The following is a 12,067-nucleotide window of genomic DNA, read 5'->3' on the forward strand; positions in this document are numbered from 1 at the left end:
TTGGCCTCTGAAACTGAGGAGATTATAGGGGTGAGCTGCCACACCCAGCACCTACAAATAAAATTATTTCACAAGATGAAGAGGGTATAACGGCCCATGATTCCCTTGGGAATATGCAATGCTTTCCATAACTCTGCTGGTAGGGATGGAATTGAAACCCACCACAAAATATAACAACCTGGAACCCTGCCTTATCACCTTGATAAAAAGGGTTGTTAGGCTAGGATACATTATTCAAGAGAGCAGAGTGGGAATTAGATTTGTACTCACACCTTTTAAGGTTGTCCCACTATCACAAGATGTCAAAGTGACACATCATATTGGGCCTTCAATTCTGGCCTATACCAAAATGTGGACAAGCATCCAGACTATGCTTGACAAATACAAACAGGATCCAATATTAACACAGAATTTCCATGGTTTACAATAGCAGTGGTAATCCCAAATCATCCTGTGAATGTCTCCCAGAATGACTCCATAGCCACACAGAACGACATGTGGCTTCAGATATCCATGGCCCTATTTCACTTTTGTGCTGCACCAGCTGAGACCTCAGCTGTAACAACCCTCCTCTGTCCACCTAATGCCGTTTAAAGCCCAGCCCATGGATTTGTGAAGCAAACCAAATCTACTATTACAGATGAGCATATTTTTCACTGTCCATATGCACCAGGCCGAATGAAACTCCCCAGGGACTGCCAAAGTCATCTCAAAATGTTTGTGAGTCTAGAAAGTGATAAATAATTACAACTGGCCAGGCACAGTGGCTCACACCTGTAATTCCAGCACTTTGAGGCCGAGGCAGGCAGATCACCAGGTCAGGAGTTCAAGACTAGCCAGGTCAGGAGTTCAAGACTAGCCAGGTCAGCATGGTGAAACCCAGTCTCTACTGAAAATACAAAAATTTGCCTGGCATGGTGGTGGGTGCCTGTAATCCTAGCTACTTGGGAGGCTGAGGCAGGAGAATTGCTTGAACCCAGGAGGTGAAGGTTGCAGTGAGCCGAGATGGCGCCATTGCACTCCAGCTTGGGCAAAAAGAGCGAAACTTCATCTGAAAAAAAAACAAAAACAGTTACAACTTTGGCACCAACTCAGGCCTAAGTGTCATCTTCCCTGAATTACTCCTATGCTTCTGCATGCATCTATCTCTTGTCTATTCTCTCTTTGGATGTCTATGTCCCTTTCCAAACTCTACTGTCTGATACATCCTGCCATGATGGCCACTCACACCCTCTCAGGTGTTTAGGAAGCCCAATAACATCACTCAGGAACGTAAGTAAGAGATCCACTCCTCAGCCTGTAATCACACCTTCCTGCCCCCTGAAAATATTTACCACCATAATCTCAAGCATATCCTCCTAAATGGACCCATAACTAACCATAATTCACCCATTAGCTTTCATATATTGGATGTCTCCAGTATCAACACCCTCCGATACCCCATCCTGTATGTCTAGCTATCCATTTGATGCCACCACTTATTAGTCTCTGATTCTTCATATGGCCAAAACAACCCTCTGGATATCCACAGTGAATATTATGTCAATTCCAGCCTCATCTCAGCTGAAGCAGTGTCCATGGTTACAGCTGCTAAGATCAAAAACTTTGGGCTCATGCCCGATTCCTCTTTCATGCTCCTGTCATCCACATTAGAAAACCTATGTCTGTAAGGCATGGTGGTACATGCCTGTAATCCCAGCTACTCAGGAGGCTAAGGCAGGAGAATCACTTGAACCCAGGAGGTGGAGGTTGCAGTGGGCCGAGATTGTGCCACTAGACTCCAGGCTGGACAACAGAGTGAAACTCCACCTCAAAAAAAAAAAAAAAAAAAAAAAAAAAAAACTAGCTGTCTCGGCTGGGCACATTGGTTCATGCCTATAATCTCAGCACTTTGGGAGGCCGAGACGGGACGATCACCTGAGGTCAGGAGTTCGAGACCAGCCTGGCCAACATGGTAAAACCTCATCTCCACTAAAAATACAAAAATTTGCTGGGCATGGTGGTGGGTGCCTGTAATGCCAGCTACCTTGAATGCTGAGGCAGGAGAATTGCTTGAACCTGGGAGGCAGAGGCTCCAGTGAGCCGAGATTGCGCCATTGCTCTCCAGCCTGGGCAACAAGACTGAAATTCCACATTAAAAAAAAAAAGAGAGAAAACCTAGCTGTCTCTTTACAAAAAGTGAATCTTGAATCCAGACTCATGTGATTTGCCACGTATCTGATCCATTAACCCTCACCTGGATTATGGCAGAAGCCTTATCTCTGACCTTTCTTCCTCTTCCCTCAACCCATAGTGTGTGCACCAAGGTCCAATGAGATGAAGCCTGTAGCCAGATAGAACTGTGGTAATATCACCTCCTGACTTTGATCCATTTTATCTCTAAGCATTTCACAACCTGGTAGCAAATCCTGGGTTAATCTTACAAGAGTGTTTACATTGGTTGACTGAAATGGGCATACTTGCATATAACCTTCCATGGCCTTAGTATCCTGGGTTTAGAGATTCTCCAGGGTCCTCGGATCAAAGGACTGAAAAAATGGCACTTAAGAGTCCCAGGACACCACAAGCTAGAGAACCTGTGGATGGGGTCAGGACCAATGAGGGAATGGAACACCCTCCACTTTCCTGTGTGGGTTCCCTAAGTGCTTCTGCAGCCAGGAGTGCCTGAGGGGAGAGGCAGACATTACAAACATGTCATGGGATTTGATAAGCTCACGCCTCCCTAAACCCTTTCTTGTCCCTCTACGGTATGAGATCACTACTTCTTCTGTTGTCCTTTCCAGTTTTTTCTCAACCTCCCCTTTTCCCTAGTTTATAAGACAGGAGAAAAGGGAGAAGGCAAAAAGTTAAAAAGAAACAGAAGTAAGATAAATAGCTAGACGACCTTGGCGCCACCACCTGGCCCTGGTGGTTGAAATAATAATAATATTAACCCCTGACCAAAACTACTGGTGTTATCTGTAAATTCCAGACATTGTATGAGAAAGCACTGTAAAAGTTTTTGTTCTGTTAACTGACGTATGTAGCCTCCAGTCACGTTCCTCATGCTTGCTTGACCTATTATGACATTTTCATGTAGACCCCCTTAGAGTTGTAGGCCCTTAAAAGGGCTAGGAATTTCTTTTTCAGGGAGCTTGGCTCTTAAGACACAAGTCTGCCGATGCTCCCGGCCGAATAAAAAACCTCTTCCTTCCTTAATCAGGTGTCTGAGAAGTTTTGTCTGTGACTTGTCCTGCTACATTTCTTGGTTCCCTGACCGGGAATCCAGGTAATTTATGGACAGTCGAGGCAGCCCCTTAGGCGGCTTAGGCCTGCCCTGTGGAGCATCCCTGCGGGGGACTCCGGCCAGCTTGAACGACGCGGATCCTGGGAGCGCTGCTGGGTGGGCAATTGCCCCGGTGGAATGCCTCATCAGAGCAGTGTGTGGTAGGCCCCCGTGGAGGATCAACGCGGTGGCTGAACACCGGGAAGGAACAGGCACTTGGAGTCCTGACATTTGAAACTTGGTAAGACTGGTCTTCGGAACTTGCCCATTCCATTTGAGTGGAAGCGTGGCCTGATCACCCATGGCATGCCTGTACTGGCACTTTGGTTTTTGTTTTTTACTTGACTTGAATTGCTTGATACTTTGGTTTTAGTTTGACCTGGCTTGGATTTCTGGATACTCTGATTTTAGTTTTGATTCTGGTTTGGTGAAAACTGAAAAAGTGTGTGTTCCCTTTTTACCCATTCTTTGTCCTGTGGTGTGTGTGTGGTGTGAGCTTGGTGTTTTGTCTTGAGGAAACATGGGTCAGAAACAAAATAAGCCTACTCCTCTAAGAATAATGTTGAAAAATTTTAAGAAGGGATTTGATAGAGACTATAAGGTTACTATGACACCAAGGAAACTTACAACTTTGTGTGAAATAGATTGGCCAACATTAGAAGTGGGTTGGCCATCAGAAGAAAGCCTGGACAGGTCCCTTGTTTCTAAGGTATGGCACAAGGTAACTGGTAAGTCAGGACACTCAGACCAGTTTCCATACATAGACACTTGGTTACAGCTGGTGCTAGACCCCCCACAGTGGTTAAGAAGGCAGGCAGCAGCAGTGCTAGTAGCAAAAGGACAGATAGCCAAGGAAGGATCTGACTCCACCCGCCGAGGGAAATCAACTCCTGAAGTTCTGTTCGATCCAACATCAGAAGATCCATTGCAGGAGATGGCACCAGTGATCCCAGTGGTGCCCTCCCCTTACCAGGGAGAAAGGCTCCCCACTTTTGAGTCCACAGTGCTTGCGCCTCTGTAAGAAAAACATATCCCTAGGCCACCCAGAGTAGACAAGAGAGGAGGTGAAGCCTCAGGAGAAACCCCTCCCTTGGCAGCTCATTTAAGACCCAAAACGAGGATACAAATGCCCCTGAGAGAGCAGCGGTATACTGGAATAGATGAGGGTAGGCACATGGTGGAGGCGCGTCTTTGTGTACCAGCCCTTCACCTCTGCCGACCTTCTCAACTGGAAAAACAATACCCTGTCCTATACTGAAAAGCCACAAGCTCTAATTGATTTGCTCCAAACTATTATCCAGACCCATAATCCCACTTAGGCTGATTGCCACCAGTTGCCCATGTTCCTCTTTAACACAGATGAAAGGCGGAGAGTGCTCCCAGCAGCAACTAAGTGGCTAAAGGAACATGCACCGGCTGATTACCAAAACCCCCAAGAGTATGTAAGGACACAGTTACCGGGAACCGACCCCCAGTAGGACCCAAATGAAAGAGAGGATACGCAAAAGCTAAACCGAGACAGCGAAGGTCTCTTGGAAGGATTAAAGAGAGGAGCCCAGAAGGCCACAAACATTAACAAGGTCTCTGAGGTCATTCAAGGAAAAGAAGAAAGTCCAGCACAATTCTACGAGAGACTGTGTGAGGCCTAATCCTATGTATGCTCCCTTTGATCCCGATAGCCCTGAAAATCAACGCATGATTAACAAGGCTTTAGTCAGTCAAAGCGCAAAAGACATTAGAAGAAAACTGCAGAAACAGGCTAGGTTTGCAAGGATGAACACATCACAGTTATTATAAATACCTAACCAGGTGTTTGTAAACAAGGATGCAGTAAGTCGTAAAGAAAACCCCAGAGAAAATAAACGCCAGGCCCGGCAAAATGCCGATCTGTTAGCTGCAGCAATCAGAGGGGTCTCCCCAAAGTGGCAAAGGAAAGGGGGCCCCAGGAAAGAAACACAGCCTGGCTGTCAGAGCTTGCAGCGTAATCAGTGTGCTTATTGTAAAGAAATAGGACATTGGAAGAACAAATGCCCTCAGCTAAAAAGAAAACAAGGTGACCTGGAGCAGGAGGCTCCAGATAAGGAGGAAGGGGCCCTGCTCAACCAGACAGGTTATTGGACTGAGGAGGACCAGGCTCAAGGACCCTCAAAGAGCCTATGGTCAGGATGACAGTTGGGAGTAAAGACATCGATTTTCTTGTAGATACCGGTGCTGAACATTCAGTAGTAACCACTCCGGTCGCCCCCTTATCCATAAAGACTATTGACATCATCAGAGCCACAGGAGTTTCAGCAAAACAAGCTTTCTGCTTGCCCCAGACTTGTACTGTAGGAGGACATAAAGTGATTCATCAGTTTTTGTACATGCCTGATTGTCCCTTGCCCTTGTTGGGAAGGGACTTGCTTAGCAAACTGAGAGCCACTATCTCTTTTACAGAGCGTGGCTCTTTGCTGCTAAAGTTACCCGGAACAGGAGTCATTATGACCCTTACCGTCCCCCAAGAGGAGGAATGGAGACTTTTCTTAACTGAGTCAGGCCAAGAGATAAGACCAGCTCTGGCTAAGTGGTGGCCAAGAGTGTAGGTGGAAGACAACCCTCCAGGGTTGGCAGTCAACCAAGCCCCCGTACTTACAGAAGTTAAGCCTGGGGCCCAGCCGGTTAGGCAAAAACAGTACCCGGTCCCCAGAGAAGCTCTTGAAGGTATCCAGGTCCATCTCAAGCGCCTAAGAACCTTTGGAATTATAGTTCCTTGTCAGTGTCCATGGAACACTCCCCTCCTGCCTGTTCCCAAGCCTAGGATCAAGGACTACAGGCCAGTACAAGACTTGCGCTTAGTTGATCAGGCTACAGTGACTTTACATCCAACAGTACCTAACCCGTACACATTGCTAAAGTTGCTGCCAGCTGAGGACAGCTGGTTCACCTGCTTGGACCTGAAAGATGCTTTCTTTAGCATCAGATTAGCCCCTGAGAGCCAGAAGCTGTTTGCCTTTCAGTAGGAAGATCCGGAGTCAGGTGTCACTACTCAGTACACTTTGACTCGGCTTCCTCAAAGGTTCAAGAACTCCCCGACCATCTTCGGGGAGGCATTGCCTCGAGATCTCCAGAAGTTTCCCACCAGAGACCTAGGCTGCGTGTTGCTCCAGTACGTTGATAACCTTTGCTAGGACACCCCACAGCAGTCAGGTGCACCAAGGGAACAGATGCTCTACTCTGGCACCTGGAGGACTGTAGGTATAAGGTGTCCAAGAAAAAAGCTCAGATCTGCTGACAGCAGGTACGTTACTTAGGATTTACTATCCGACAGGGGGAGCGCAGCCTAGGATCAGAAAGAAAGAAGGTCATTTGTAATCTACCAGAGCCTAAGACTGGAAGGCAGGTGAGAAAATTCTTATCGGCTGTAAGGTTTTGCAGACTGTGGATCCCAAACTTTGCAGTATTAGCTGAGCCTTTGTATGAGGTCACAAAGGGGGGGCACCAGGAACATTTTGAATGAGGATCCCAGCAACAGCAAGCCTTTCAAGAGTTAAAAGAAAGATTTATGTCAGCCCCAGCCCTGGGGCTACCCCATCTGACAAAGCCTTTTACATTGTATGTGTCAGAGAAAAAAAAGATAGCAGTTAGAGTTTTAACTCAAACTGTAGGGCCCTGGCTGAGGCCGGTGGCCTACCTCTCTAAACAACTAGATGGGGTTTCTAAAGGATGGCCCCTGTGTTTGAAGGCCTTGGCAGCAACTGCCCTGCTACTACAAGAAGCAGATAAGGTGACTCCTAGCCAAACCTGAACATAAAGGCCCCCCATGCTGTGGTGACTTTAATGAATACTAAAGGACATCAATGGCTAACGAATGCTAGACTCACTAAGTACCAAAGTTTGCTCTGTGAAAATCCCCGTATAACCATTGAAGTTTGTAACACCCTGAACCCCACTACCTTGCTCCCAGTATCTGAGAGCCCTGTCGAGCATGACTGTGTAGAAGTGTTGGACTCAGTTTACTCTAGCAGACCTGACCTCCGGGACCAGCCTTAGGCATCAGTAGACTAAGAACTATACATGAATTAGAGCAGCTTCATCAACCCACAAGGAGAGAGATGTGCAAGGTATGCGGTAGTAACTCTAGACACTGTGGTTGAAGCCAGATTGTTGCCCCAGGGCACTTCAGCTCAGAAAGCTAAACGCATTGCTTTAAGCATTGCTTTAATTCGGGCCTTAGAACTCAGTGAAGGTAAGACTGTAAACATTTACACTGACTCTCGATATGCCTTTTTAACCCTTCAAGTGCATGGAGCATTATATAAAGAAAAAGGCCTATTGAACTCTGGAAGAAAAGACATAAAATATCAACAAGAAATCTTGCAATTATTAGAAGCAGTATGGAAACCCTGCAAGGTGGCAGTTATGCATTACCGAAGACACCAGCGAGCTTCCACCTTGGTAGGTTCAAGGAATTCCCACGCTGACTTAGAGTCTGGAAAAGCAGCATCTGCCCCCTTCCGGGCATCAGTCACAGCCCCCCTGCTCCCTCAAGCACCTGATCTTGTACCTACTTATTCTAAAGAAGAAAAGGACTTTCTCCAGGCAGAAGGAGGACAAGTGATAGAGAAAGAATGGATTTGGTTACCAGATAGGAGAGTAGCTGTGCCACAGCTGCTAGGAGCTGCAGTTGTACTGGCTGTGCATGAATGAAACCACCCATCTAGGTCAGAAATCACTTGAAAAGTTGTTAGGCCAGTATTTCTACATCTCGCATTTGTCAGCCCTTGCCAAAATGGTGATGCAGCGGTGTGTTACCTGCCGACAGCATAATGCGAGGCAAGGTCCAGCTGTTCCGCCCAGCATACAAGTTTACGGAACAGCCCCCTTTGAAGATCTCCAGGTGGACTTCACAGAGATGCCAAAGTGTAGAGGTAACAAGTATTTACTAGTTCTTGTGTGTACCTACTCTAGGTAGGTGGAGGCTTATCCAACATGAACTGAGAAAGCTCGTGAAGTAACTCGTGTGTTTCTTCAAGATCTTATTCCTAGATTTGGACTGCCCTTATGGATCGGCTCAGATAACAGGCTGGCGTTTGTGGCTGACTTGGTACAGAAGACGGCAAAGGTATTGGGGATCACATGGAAACTGCATGCTGCCTACTGGCCTCAGAGTTCCAGAAAGGTGAAGCGGATAAATCGGACTATCAAAAATAGTTTAAGAAAAGTATGTCAGGCCAGGCGCGGTGGCTCACGCTTGTAATCCCAGCACTTTGGGAGGCCGAGGCCGGCGGATCACGAGGTCAGGAGATCGAGACCACGGTGAAACCCCGTCTCTACTAAAAATATAAAAAAAATTAGCCGGGCGTGGTGGCGGGTGCCTGTAGTCCCAGCTACTCGGAGAGGCTGAGGCAGGAGAATGGCGTGAACCCGGGAGGCGGAGCTTGCAGTGAGCCGAGATCGCGCCACTGCACTCCAGCGCCTGGGTGACAGAGTGAGACTGTCTCAAAAAAAAAAAAAAAAAAAAAAAAAAAAGAAAAGTATGTCAGGAAACAGGATTAAAATGGATACAGGCTCTCTCTATAGTATTATTTAAAATTAGATGTACCCCTTCTAAAAGAACAGGATATTCCCCTTATGAAATATTATATCATAGGCCCCCTCCTATATTGCGAGGACTTCCAGGCACTCCCCAAGAGTTAAGTAAAATTAAGTTACAGCAACAGCTACAGGCTTTAGAAAAAATTACACAATCTATCTCAGCCTAGGTAAATAAGAGATGCCCTGTTAGCTTATTCTCCCCAGTTCACCCTTTCTCCCCAGGTGGTCAAGTGTAGATCAAGGACTGGAACATAGCCTCTGTGTCCACGGTGGAAAGGACCCCAGACTGTCGTCCTGACCACTCCCATCGCTGTGAAGGTAGAAGGAATCCCAGCCTGGATCCACCACAGCCATGTAAAACCTGCAGCACCTGAAACCTAGGAGGTAAGACCAAGCCCAGACAACCTTTGCAGAGTGACCCTGAAGAAGATGACAAGCCCTGCTCCAGTCACACCCGGAAGCTGACTGGTCCACACATGGCTGAAGCATGAGGAAGCTCATCGTAGGATTCATTTTTCTTAAATTTTAGACTTATACAGTAAAGGCTTCAACAGATCTTACTCAAACTGAGGACTGTTCCCAGTGTATTCATCAGGTCACTGAGGTAGGACAGCAAATTAAAACAATCTTTCTGTTCTATAGTTATTACAAATGTATAGGAACATTAAAAAAAACTTGTTTGTATAATGCCACCCAGTACAAAGTACGTAGCCCAGGAAATGACCGACCTGATGTGTGTTATAACCCATCTGAGCCCCCTGCAACCACCGTTTTTAAAATAAGAATAAGAACTGGCCTTTTCCTAAGTAATACAAGTAAAATAATAACTGGAACAGAAAAAAAAGAAATCTCCAAACAAATAACTTTGAGATTTAATGCTTGTGCAGCCATTAATAGTAAAAAGCTAGAAATAGGATGTGGTTCTCTTAATTAAGAAAGGAGCTACAGGCCGGGCGCGGTGGCTCACGCTTGTAATCCCAGCACTTTGGGAGGCTGAGGTGGATGGATCACGAGGTCAGGAGATCGAGACCACGGTGAAACCCCGTCTCTACTAAAAATACAAAAAATTAGCCGGGCGTGGTGGCGAGCGCCTGTAGTCCCAGCTACTCGGGAGGCTGAGGCAGGAGAATGGCATGAACCCGGGAGGCGGAGCTTGCAGTGAGCCGAGATCGCTCCACTGCACTCCAGCCTGGGGGACAGAGAAAGACTCCATCTCAAAAAAAAAAAAAAAAAGAGAAAGGAGCTACAGAGTAGAAAATAAATATGTTTGTCATGAGTCAAGGGTTTGTGAAAATTGTGCCTATTGGCCATGTGTTATTTAGGCTACTTGAAAAAAGAACAAAAAGGACCCGGTTTATCTTCAGAAGGGGGAAGCCAACCCCTCCTGTGCTGCCGGTCACTGTAACACACTAGAACTAATAATTTCCAATCCCCTAGATCCCCGTTAGAAAAAAGGAGAACGTGTAACCCTGAGGATGGACAGGACAAGGTTAAACCCTCAAGTTGCCATTTTAATTAAAGAGGAGGTCCACAAGCACTCTCCCAAACCAGTATTTCAAACCTTTTATGAAGAGCTGAATCTGCCAGCACCAGAACTTCCAAAAAAGACAAAAAATTTGTTTCTCCAATTAGCAGAAAATGTAGCTCATTCCCTTAATGTTACTTATTGTTATGTATGCGAGGAAACCACTATCGGAGAACGATGGCCTTAAGAAGCCCGAGAGTTGGTGCCTATTGATCCAGCTCCTGATATAATTCCAGTTCAGAAAGCCCAAGCTAGCAACTTCTAGGTCCTAAAATCCTCAATTATTAGACAATACTGAAGGGGTGGCCTGCCCCTCCACACCTGGGGGTGCTTCTCATTAGGTGGGACGAAAGACTTGAGAAAAGGAATAAGACACAAAGTGTAGAGAAGGAAAAGCGGGGCCCAGGGGACCGGTGCTGTGCTTACAGAGGACCCACAACGCCCCGGCCTCTGAGTTCCCTTAGTATTTATTTATAATTATCTTTACCATCAAAAAGATAAGGGAGTGACTGGACAATAGAATCATTGTAGGGAGGAAATCAGCAGTAAGACATATGAACAAAAAATCCTTGTAACATCAATAAGTTTAAAAGAAAATGCTGTGCCTCGAGATGCATATGCGAACATCTCCATAAACCTTTTAGCAGTATTGCTCCAGCAAGCCCCACCTTATTCCTAAAGGCGGTTTTCTCCTTACTCAGTAAACAAAGCACACAAAGGGTTTTACCTGGAGATGTTCCATCGCCCAGGGATGGGCAGGAGACAAATGTTTTTCTTTTTCTCTAGATTTAAGAGAATGGTGATGACCTTTAACCATAAGCAGCCTTTAGGCACTTGTTTAACAAAGCACATTCTGCACCGCCCAAAATCCTTTTAACCTTAAGTCACCACAGCACATGTCTCTTGCAAGGACAAGGTTGGGGGTAGGGTCACAGATTAACAGCATCTCAAATACAGAACTAAATGGAGTCTCTTATGTCTACTGACTTCTATATAGACACAGTAACAGGCTGATCTCTCTTTCTTTTCCCCACAAATACTGTATAGCTAGAGAAAAGAAAGACTTTATCATCCCCGTAGGAAAGCTTAATTGTTTAAGATAGAAGTTGTATAACAGCACAACAAAGACAATTACTTAGTGAGGCCTAAACTACACTGAAAAGAACCCATTTAGTAAATTTTCTAAATTAAAAACTGCTTAGACTCATCCAGAATCTCATCAAGACTGGACGGCTTCCACTAGACTATACTGGATATGTGGGCACAGAGCCTACATTCGGTTACCTAATAAATAGGCAGGCAGTTGTGTTATTGGCATTATTAAGCCATCCTTTTTCTTATTACCCATAAAAACAGGTGAGCTCCTAGGTTTCCCTGTCTATGCCTCCTGAGAAAGGAGAGGCATAGTTATAGGAAACTGGAAAGATAATGAGTGGCCCCCTGAAAGAATCATACAGAATTATAGGCCTGCTACATGGGTACAAGATGGCTCATGAGGATACCGAAGCCCCATCTCCATGCTCAATCAGATCATACCGTTGCAGGCTGTCTTAGAAATAATTACTAATTAAACTGGCAGAGCTTTGACTGTTTTAGCTCGGCAGGAGACCCAAATGAGGAACGCTATCTATCAGAATAGACTGGTGTTAAACTACTTGCTAGCAGCTGAAAGAAGAGTTTGTGGAAAATTTAACTTAACCAAT

General features: G+C 45.8%; 1 protein-coding gene across 10 annotated transcripts in view; it reads right to left on the minus strand.

The window, feature by feature from the left end:
- Nucleotides 1-12,067, minus strand: part of LOC129461052 (zinc finger protein 587) — a 125,628-nt gene that overhangs the window by 11,416 nt on the left and 102,145 nt on the right. For 2 of the 10 annotated variants that reach the window (XM_063615303.1, XM_063615302.1), the window contains exon 1: nt 775-2,819. The exons of 7 other annotated variants lie outside the window; for them this stretch is intronic. The gene's annotated coding sequence lies outside the window, so the exon portion shown is untranslated. Of the gene's footprint in view, nt 1-774; nt 2,820-12,067 lie in introns of those variants that run through there. One more of the 10 variants, XM_063615301.1, reaches the window with a different exon arrangement.

The sequence above is a fragment of the Symphalangus syndactylus genome, chromosome 13, assembly GCF_028878055.3.
Source record: "Symphalangus syndactylus isolate Jambi chromosome 13, NHGRI_mSymSyn1-v2.1_pri, whole genome shotgun sequence".
In the NCBI taxonomy this organism is placed as follows: domain Eukaryota; kingdom Metazoa; phylum Chordata; class Mammalia; order Primates; family Hylobatidae; genus Symphalangus; species Symphalangus syndactylus.